Raw genomic sequence first — 11,136 nt, forward strand, 5'->3', positions numbered from 1 at the left:
ACCGCAACTTGGCAGGGAACCAAAACCAACTATTTGGTCTAATGTTTTCTTTGGGCCACCGAATTGAATCATTTCCGTTTCTTTAAGTCTAGTACGAATTTCTTTAATAAAAAAATAAGAAAAACATACAAATGGTTTCTAAGAGTCCACGGCAAAATAAATGTCTAAGGACTATACTAGGAGTAAGCAACACTCGTAAAGTATAATAATATTTCCTAGGAAACAAAATATATTGTTGTGTTGTTTTTTTCTGACCTCATTTTGGACTCACTCTATACCATCATCGCAAAGAAAGTATTACGGCAAACACTTCTTTGGTTTAATACACTATCGACCTTCGGTTAAACAGTAGGGAGCGACACCTGTTTTATTTATTATTTGTTTGTTTGTGTTAGAGTAAAGCCACATGGGTTATCTGCTGTGTCCACCGCGGGGAATCGAACTCCGGATGTTAGCGTTGTAAATCCGCAGACTTACCACTGTCCCATCGGGGGCCTGTTTTCTTTAAGCTATAACTCGACGTTGTAAAGGTGCAAGCGCAAAAGTTTCGTTATCCCGAAAGAGAAGCGTTTTTTTGTTTTTTAAGGGCTTCAACATACACTGTAACAAAGTAATAAAATCAAAATCGTTTTCGTCTAACATGATTAATTCTGAATACAGATTTCTACTTGGTTTACTTGGGCACATTTTAAGTTGGGTTTAAACAACTATATTTATAAAATATACTCACTTTCTTTCTAAAGATTGGTTTGGCTCACACAGAAAGAAAATAGCTCTCCAGTGGCACAGCGGTATATCTGCAGGCTTACAACGCTAGAATCTGGGTTTTGATACCCGTGGTGGGCAGAGCACAGATAGCCCATTGTGTAGCTTTTGATTACAAAAAAAAAACACGAAAGAAAATAAAACTGTGGTCATTAAACATGATTCCGTTTTTATATTTCATTAATAAAATTTCTATAAACATAACAATTATGTAACGTGATTTCGAAATGTAGAAAGTTTTCTTGAACCAAGAAGAAGGTAAAATCTTGGAATAATCAAAACCTAGAGGGCTTGATATGGCTTGGTGGGTAGGATATTCGACTCATAATCTGCAGGTCGCAGGATCAAATTCCATCACTGAACATGCTCGCCCTTTTCAGTCGTGGGGGCGTTATAATATGACAGTCAAATCCAATCATTTGCTACTAAAATATAGTTGACGGTGGGTGGTGTTGACTAGCTAGCTGCCTTCCCTGTAGTCTATCACTTCAAAATTAGAGATGGCTAACGGAGATAGCTGTCGAGTAGCTTTGTGCAAAATTCATTGAAACAAACAAATAAAGAATCAAACCTAGTGATCAGATGACTGTCCAGTTTCATAATAAGTTCACAGTATTTTTCAGGTAAAAGTTGAATGGATTAAAGTTTTTACGTTCACTATACTTAGAATTTCATTTAAAAATCTTGAGGGTCTATTGGTTAAAAACGTATTGTAAATTAGCTACCGATTGATCAAGAATGCACACATATACTATCTCCTCATTAATTCAGTATACAGTTATATTATATATTGATAATAACTCTGACATGATTTGTGGCTCCTGTAAATTTAATAACCTTAGCGTTATGGCGTTATTTGTTTTATCCAACACGAATTTCCATTGAATTTATCAATTTTTTTCTAAAACGTGACAGTCGGTAAGAAAAGTCTGTAACCATGTGCACTTAACAATTCCTTCTAACACATGACGTCAAATTATGTTTATTTATGTATACATAAAATCTCTTATGTGTTATATTCAAGTATAATAAAATATTTTGTGCTCAGTTTTAAAACGCTCATTCCCAGCACGTCGGGATCTTGATGGACTGATAGGCTGATTTATTTCACAGACTTTTAGCAGCGGAACACAGGGCGAGGGTAAAATTAAGGAACTGAAATATAATTCCTCTATCTTGCAATCAGTTATATATATATATATATTTAAAAAAAATCTGAAAGTTCAGATTTGATTTAGAAATTATCCCACCACTGCACAAAGTTGTTACGATTCCCTTGGCTACAGATGTGACTTCATGGGAGTCAAACTTGATACTGGCTTAACTGTAGAACTGAAAACCAGTTTGAAGTAAAACAAAAGTGCCTACCTAGAAACAATTTATAATTTATCTTTTAAGTTAATTGCATGAACATGCTTCTCTAGTTTCCGTGACCAGCAACTCACGTTAAACCTTTTGAAATTGTTACCGAGATAGATAAGTAATTGAATACTCTTTCCCTCAACACCTGGCAAAATCGAAATAGAATAAAGCATCAGGTTCGTTACAAATAAAGTTTCACTAGGTTTACTACATTTTCCGTAGGATTGTACATACTAATAGAGAAGAGGTTCTTATTTGAATACATAAATAATCAGATACGGAAGTGTATAGACGTATGAATCACTTATTTTTCGGCATACTACCTGATGAAGAAACAAAGTGTATACAAACACGAGTTATTTAAATACGTACTATATTTGTGGTGGCAGAAGAAGGTAAAATATTAAGAGGAGATGCATTAATTCTTTATTAAGTTAAAGATCTGAAATTGTTTGTTGAAAAACATCAGCTCATTTGCAGAGTAAAAATAATACTTAATGCATTAATCTTCATTTAATCGAATGTCTATACAGTTATGGTCACAGGTGTATATCAACAATATGCAAAACTAGTCTGATAAACCAATGTAACAAAATAAAAACCCTGTATTTCAAAGTTTTATATCTAACAATAAACCATTTTTACGTAATCTGGATGTTACTGTTATGATCTGCTAATAATGTGTTGTTTTTTCAGCTAATACTTTAAACAAAGGATAGACTAATCGTTAAATATTATTAATATATATTTTTAGTATAAGATTTTTATTATTATCAGATTGTATCTTTGGTACATGGACCAGAGTAGTTATTAGTTATTAAAAGAATGATATATAGTTATCTACTAATTAAATATTAAGATGTATTAACAAGTACTTAACTAGCGCCAGGGAACATGTTTACAAGTGGGACTTAAACGATGGCTTAGAACTTGTGGTATGGCCCCTGGGCGATAGTTAACCCGAGCCTTGTTATCAATGCAAGATTTTTGGGTCGGACCCTTTATGGCCAACGATAACATCACGATTCCCCGTTAATTGTCGGTGATTGATAAACACTCCCACGGATTAGTGGGTGTGTGGGTAGAGCTTTTCAAATGCTGAAGTTTTAGAATGAGCCTGACTGAAAAGATTCCAGATGCGAGATATGAGGGACGACCTAATTTGTCCACTGTACTAGGGTGTCTTTTTCCATGCTAACACAAGTCTTGTAGAATATATTCCCAGTTTGGATGTTTTGTTCTATGGAACGAGACTACTCAGTTTACATATGCAAGCGGTTCTTCCGCATCCAGCCGCCACCTTGTTTACGTTAAGATTTCCTTTTTAATGACTGAACTTTTTTACTTTTTTTTCATTCCACGATCTTTGGTCTCATGGAACTTGACAAGAGCCCAACAACAAGATATTTTTAAATCCCCATTGGGTTTGACTGTAGAAAATGATTTTTTTTTATATAGTTATAGAGTCTTAAGTGATTCTTGTTCAAATAAAAGTTTGTTCACCTTATAACCTGTAAGCGAACCTGCGTGTTTTTGTAAGGATGTTTAGCATAAGTTAAAATGTACTCAGGCTTAAATACGCATCACTAAAAGTGCTTTAAAGTACTTGTAAACCATTAAGTCGTATACGTTTAACGTTAATGTATGGTAGTTGAAGGTTACGTTTCGTGCTCGGCCATACTTGGTGGTTAGACGCACAACGGAGACTATTTTTTCCTGAGTGAACAGAGCAGTTCAACTACATTTAACACTTGTATATATTTTAGAAAAACAAAATATAGAGTTTAAAGGGGAGAAAATGGTAATAGAAAAAAATAAAATAAAAAACGAAATATTAATTATTTACGTTAATTTAAGTTAAAATGGTCAAATATGACTGTGGTCACCTGCATGGTCAAGTTCGGTAACGACAAGAATGAAAATGTAAAAAAGAAAAGAAAACCGGTTGGAAGACTACTCTGTCAAGAGCTGGAAGACAGGATCGTTTACTTCATGGACTGAGAATCCAGTTTGCATTACTCAAAGAAATCTTACATTTCTTTAGGAATCATGATGACAGGTTATATGCTTTTAGGTTAATTTACAATCATGTATGAATACATAGAATAATGATACTTTACAATTCTGCAAGAATCTGAGGGCCAAGTTGTATTGTGATATTCAAATTCATTGATATCCGACAGATAAGTCTGAAATGTCCGCAGGAACGCAGGTTCTTGAAATACACTGCACATAATGATTTCAAACTCGGATAGCAAAGGAACGTCCTAACAAAATCTTCCTAACAGGACAAAGACAGAAATAATTATATCTCACGCCTGCACAGGATAAGGACAGGAATAATTCTTCTATACCACAATTTCGAATTCAAACAATAGGCCCAAGTGCAGTTTACCATAATCCCAAGTTGCGTACGTCACAGACTTTCCCAACAAACACAGAGAGGAGAAATCCCTAACTCATATAAATCTGTGCAAGTATCTGTGGCATTTCTTGAGATACGTTTCCCCCCACTATCTCAAGGAGTGACACAAACATAAGGCCAAAGTGTTACAAGCTTGTAGACGTTGTCTATGTAGCCTTTATCTAAATAAAAGGATACGAGGTAATCATGGAAGAGTGAAATTAGTAGCTGTTTCACTTACGATAATATTAATTAATAATAACTTACATTAAAGATTTAACTTCCAGGTTATATTACGTAATGATACCTTACAATTGCGTAGGGATCTAAAGGCCAGAGTTATATTCTTAATGGAATCTTACAACTATGTAAGAATCTAAAGTCAGGTTATATTACTTGATGATACCTTGCAATTCGCTAGTGAACTAAAGAAAGACCAAATTAAGTTTATTTATGGTATTTTACAATTTTGTGGAAAGCATTAAGCTTCTCCAGGACAAGTTACAAATTTGTATAACAGGTTATAGTATTTCAAAACTACTTTACACTGAATTAGGCACGAAGACGTACTTCAGGATAGCAATTAAATGATGAAGAATCAGAAAGCTAAAGAGAACTTCAAAAAGATAATGCATGAGAAAACGGATATCTGGAAATTGTTTGTTTGATATTAAGCACAAAGCTACATAAAAGGCATTCTGTGCTCTGCCCACCACGGGTATCGAAACCCGGTTTCTAACGTTGTAAGCCTGCAGCCATACCGCTGTGCCACTGTGGGGCATATCTGGAAATGAGACAGGATCCGTTCGAAACATTTTACGTTATAAAATCCCACATAGATGGGTTCAGGATGGCATATTCCTAGTACCTTATATATCTGTATAGAAATGGAGTTCAAACTGAATAACTTGAGGTATCTTATCCTTCCGCATAAATTTGGGAGTGAGGTTGACACGTAACGAGTCTGAATAATGACCCGGATAACATAGAATTCTGTAAAAACGCGAAGTTTTGCTTAAAAGATTCAAAATACCTCATAATCCTGAGCGGACTTGAAAGTCAAACTAAATGACTTTTGTATTTCTTAAAATTTTGGACCTGAAGAAATCTGGAGTTTATAAATACATCATTCCAGGAACCTTCCTTAGAAACATCTTCAAGAATACATATCTGAAAAATTTATTATAGAACAGCTCAGAATATGATTATTATAAATAAAATCGATGCTGGACAATACTAAGGTAAGAATTATCTTTTAAAAAGAACCAGTATTCGAGAGATTATTTGATCTTTATAAAAACAAACAAACTATTGTAAAGCAATTTTCTAATTTTTTGATTTGAAATGAAGGTTTCAGTGTGAATAAAACACGCTAATGTGAGACAGCTTTTGGCAAAATTGTTTGTTTGTTTTGAATTTCGTGCAAAGTTACACGAGGGCTATCTGAGCTAGCCGTCCCTAATTTAGCAGTGTAAGACTAGAGGGAAGGCAGCTAGTCATCACCACCCACCGCCAACTCTTGGGCTACTCTTTTACCAACGAATAGTGGGATTGACTGTCACATTATAACGCCCCCACGGCTGAAAGAGCGAGCATGTTTGGTGTGGCGGGGATTCGAACCCGCGACCCACAGATTGCGAGACGAGCGTCCTAACCACCTGGCCATTGGCAAAATTAATAAGTACACTCTTAATGAGCGGGTTTCTAGTATTTGTTATTGATTGTCGATCTAGCAATGATTAATTCATGATGCAAAAAGGCAATCTTTTATATAATAGATGGGGTTGGATGTTGCTTCGTGGTTATCGTGACTCGATTGTGAATTAGAAGATTCGTGGATCGCATAGCGTTGCCACAAAATCGCACTCCACAATTAGGAGTTAGGTTTATAATTAAGCACAAAGCTACACAATGGGCTATCTGTGCTCTGCCCACCACGGGTATCGAAACCCGGATTATAGCGTTGTAAGTCAGCAGACATACCGCTGTGCCACTGGGGGGCGCAGAGAGAGCTATAGAAAATTTATGCCAATATAAGCTGAGTTATCGAGAAAGTCATGTCCGTTGTAAATTGTAACATCGTTTGCTGTATGAGTGTTAATTTGTAAAATATATCTATTTTTACGATTTCTGAAAAATCTTCTGGAAAATGTCAAAAACAGTTGCTACAATAGCGATCATAAACAGCTGTTAAATATTTTTGTTGCTTATTTGAGATCATACCGTTTCTAAAATTTGGCAATGAATATTTCACAGAGGATAAAAATATTTAATAAAATGGAGGTATTGATTCTAGTATTAACTATTTTTCTAAAACCCGAGGAACAAGTATGTATTCAAACACTGAGACATATATTTATTAATATGTTTAGAATAAAAAAATAAATTATGACAATGAAAAAGAAGTATACTTTAAATGAAGTTTCTTAATTTCATCACCACGTATTGCATAAATTTAGCAGAAAAGTTTTTATTCTAGGAATTTAACAGTGATGACTGTGAAACATGCCACGCAAAAATTACTGTTATAACTCTTCATTACATTAAGAAAAAATAAATAAATAAATTTCATCAGTAGATATCCTAGGAAGGTTAATCTAACCGAAGTAAACACATCAATGTGTAAAAGGTAAGAAAGTATGTTAAATTTATCAAGGTGAAAAGGTTTGTTTAAAGTTAAGCAGAAAGCTATACAATGGGCTATCTCTGCTCTGCCTATCACGGGTATCGAAACCAGGTTTCTAGCGTTGTAAGTCCGCAGACATACTGCTGTGCCAAGTGGGGGCAAGGTGAAAATGACGAGAAATAAGTTTGCAAACTCTAGTAGTCTAGGTGGAGTAAAATATTTTCTTATTTCTATTAATTAAACATAATGTTAAGTACAATTTTAATGACAGACCGAACATGACATGTTTTAGCTGATTTAAGAGGAGGAGGAAATGGGCAGTGAAGAGGGTTTGTAATTTTTTTTAGCGATCGACGCGAAGAAAATTTGTAATATGATTTAACGATCAAAGAGAAAAAAAAACATGTAGTAATTTTTAAAGATTAAGGAGAAAAGTCAAGACACGTAACAATTTATAATTATCAAGGAAAAGTGAATTTATTATAAGTTTTACTGGTTAAAGAGAAAAGAACGAATGATAACTTTTACTGACTTAGGATAAAAAAAAACATGGAAAAAATAACATTCAATGAGCAGAGTACGTGAAAAGTTTTTTAAGAATAATGGAAAAGAGAACATATAAGAAGTTTTAGATGAGCTCGCTTTTAGATTTTGAATTTAAAAAAATCCAAAAATACTTTCCTCACAAAGAAACACAAGGTGTCAGGTTTAAATCAATTGGTATTGAGACAACAGACACAAAGTTTCAGAAGGAATGTTTATATGTATAGTGTTACTCAAAGGATTTTAAACAAACATCTCAAAACAAAGAAAATAAATAAATGTTGGTGTTTTTTGAATGTGGAAGAATTATAATTAATTGTTGATTAATGTCTTAATTAATTGAATTAAATATTGTATTTTTGAAATGGACTAACTTGTGAACTACACTCCTCAAACTCAATATAAATTTTGTAACAAAAATGTTTTGAAATTTAAGGCTGATAACTTATTTTCACGCTAAACTTTTATACCATACACATTATACAATGATCATTAAAAATGTATTAAATAGCAATTTAATTCATACGATTAAAATAAATAAAAACCTAGCTTGAGATGTATCAGGGAATTTTTTTTTATGCAAGCTGAAACACACAAGATAAGTTTCTTAAAACTACGTCACGATTAAGTGAGCCAGAAATGGTATTAGAAAAATAGGACCATCTTAGTAATCATATTTGTTTGTAGCATAAAACTGACAGAAACGAGAAGTTGTAAATCATCAATTTACTACCTAGCTGTACACTTATCCGAAAAGAGGGTAAAGCTAAAGAAGAAACTAAATACAATATATTATTTTGTAGTACGTCAGCTGGTCTCCTTAATGAGTACTGTTTTCAAACAAATAGTATGCTGTGTGTAAGTTGTTAGTAACACTAGTGGGGTGACTTTCCAGAAACAAACACTGTCTTTTGAACCTCCTTTTTCAGAACCCAGTATCCTTCAAGTTTCACTACGACATCGAGTTGGGGGAGGGTGTTTCAAAACATGCTATAAATACTAAGTTCTCATGCTCTTTTCACACCCACATAGGGCCATGAATACAAACTACATTTTGTTATTTAATCGTTATTATCTACCTTTCCATAGGATGTAAATGTATCTTTAAAAAACTTTACATTCGTTAAATGTCAGTACACTTGCTATAAAATCGAACCTTCTATATCATGGGCAGATCTTTTAAAAGAGAGACGTTACATGTCAGTGCACTCGCTACTGACGGTTAAAGGTTATTTATTGTTTGCAAAATATTAAGAAACTATTATTTTTTTCTTGTCAGTCCATAGTAGAAGTGGGATAACATACAATAATGAGTGATTTGTGGGCGTCCCTTAATTGGAAATTTACTGAAAGAGATGGGTGTCCTCCCACAAAGTTCTTCTAAAACATTAGTGTCAAACAAGGAAACTGATTTAAGATGCTGACAATCTGATTGCTTTCTGTTAAAAGTTACCCGCTTAAATCCTGCAGAAGTTCAAGTGAAGGGTCTCTTTTTTTTCATTTTTGGGCAAGCTCTATATAGGCACCAGACGTTGCGTAGGTGAAGATAAGTATGAGTTGAGAACGTTGTAATTTATTCAACGCCTTCGACACACATAACTATAACAAGCTAATCGAAATAAACAACAGTCAGAAAAAACAAAAACAAGGACATTTGATGTGTTTGTCTGGAGGATTTTAGTATCACTGACGTCTACTTATTTTTTAAAAAATAAAATTGTCTTTACGTCTATTTGATGAAAAGCAGGCAAGAATTATGGTCAACGTGTTATATTATTTTCAGCTTAAGAACAAAAAACTTGAATAAGAAACATTTCAAATTGATAATTGAAGCATACCACCACTTAAAGAAATATTTAAAAGAAGGTGTAAAAGGTCATGGTTCTTTAAAAACTTTCTAAGTACTGTATTATATGCCTTGTATCAAAATATACAAAAGCATTTAATTATTTAGTGATTGTGTCCGTTTGTTACTCCGATAACTGTAATCTGTTTTCAAGAATAATGTATAACAAGAAAAGGTAATTTGATACATTACATTTTTAGAGTATGTACAAGCGTATCTACTAAAAAAATGTTTAACTAAGCATAAAATGTAATTCAAGAACACATATAACATGAAACGAAGAAGCATATATATTTAACAAAGGACACATATGTAATAACGAAACGATAAAGCATAAATATTTAAAAAAGCATGCTACATGTCAATTAAATAGACTAAATTTTAAGGAAAATATGTGAACATGCGCTGTTACAGAAGACATATTCAAATAAGAAAAAATGTTTCAAAATATATGTTTAAGAATGAAACGATACAGGATACGTATTCAAATAAGTATGCTTTATTTCAAAGAGACATACTGCATTTAATTGTAGACAACTATAGTATGTGTGTTGAAGTGAACAAACATACGTGTGAGTATGAGCTGTTACAGAATGTATGTTCAACTAAGCATATTATATTTAAAAAAATACAAATATGGGTTTAGGGTTTTACAGGATACAGGTTGTACGATGTATTCTACACATCCCAGCCAGCCTAATGAGTTCTGGTATTAGGTGCAAGGCTTCGTAAGCACTGGATATGGGAGATGTAATGCGGTTGACATATTATTACATTCTTCTTTACTTTCACTCTTAGAATTCGTATGGGTTGCTACAGGATACATGTTATACTAAATATTTACATATGTTAGCATGGTTGCTACATGATACATGATGTACCAAGTATTTTACGTATGTCAGTATGAGTTATTTTAGTATATATGCGCAACTAAGGTAATAAAAGTTTGCTGTTTTTTATTTTTATAATTAACGTCTAGGGAAGTTAATAATATATTAGTTTACTGAATAACTGACGATAAGGTGTGTTGAAACTAACTCGTAATAATATGTTAAACCTATTTCAAAATATGTGCTTTACTTTTTATTTTTGTGATCAGACTAAAGTCATATAAAACTGTATTCATTAAGATTCTTTTATACAATTATAATCACTAGACCTTTTTATAAACTCCCTTACTTTATATTTCATTTTGCCACTTTGGATTTTTTTATTTCCCAAATTTCAATTAATTAAACCTTCGGCGGTAGTTGGGGCTAAAAATAGCACCCAAAACTCTATAGCTCATTTTTGTCAAGCAGATAAACTGCATTAAAAATTAAAATATTGTTGTTTAGAACTCCATGTAAAATGTTTATAATTAAGACAGTTATACTAATGGGGACTTAATTTGTATCATCACTTACTCATAGCATTGGAAGTAATAAAACAATTCATGAATCAAGAATGTTTAGAACTTTTAGACACGTAAAGATCTCTATAATCTATACTATTATTCTGCTTGTTTGTATATACGACCGTTACGCTTTCTGACCGAGAACCGGCTGCATAAACATGCGTAGTTAGAATGTTTCCCCCCAAGAAAAACCG

This window comes from Limulus polyphemus, unplaced genomic scaffold (genome assembly GCF_000517525.1).
Source record: "Limulus polyphemus unplaced genomic scaffold, Limulus_polyphemus-2.1.2 Scaffold2122, whole genome shotgun sequence".
Classification (NCBI taxonomy): domain Eukaryota; kingdom Metazoa; phylum Arthropoda; class Merostomata; order Xiphosura; family Limulidae; genus Limulus; species Limulus polyphemus.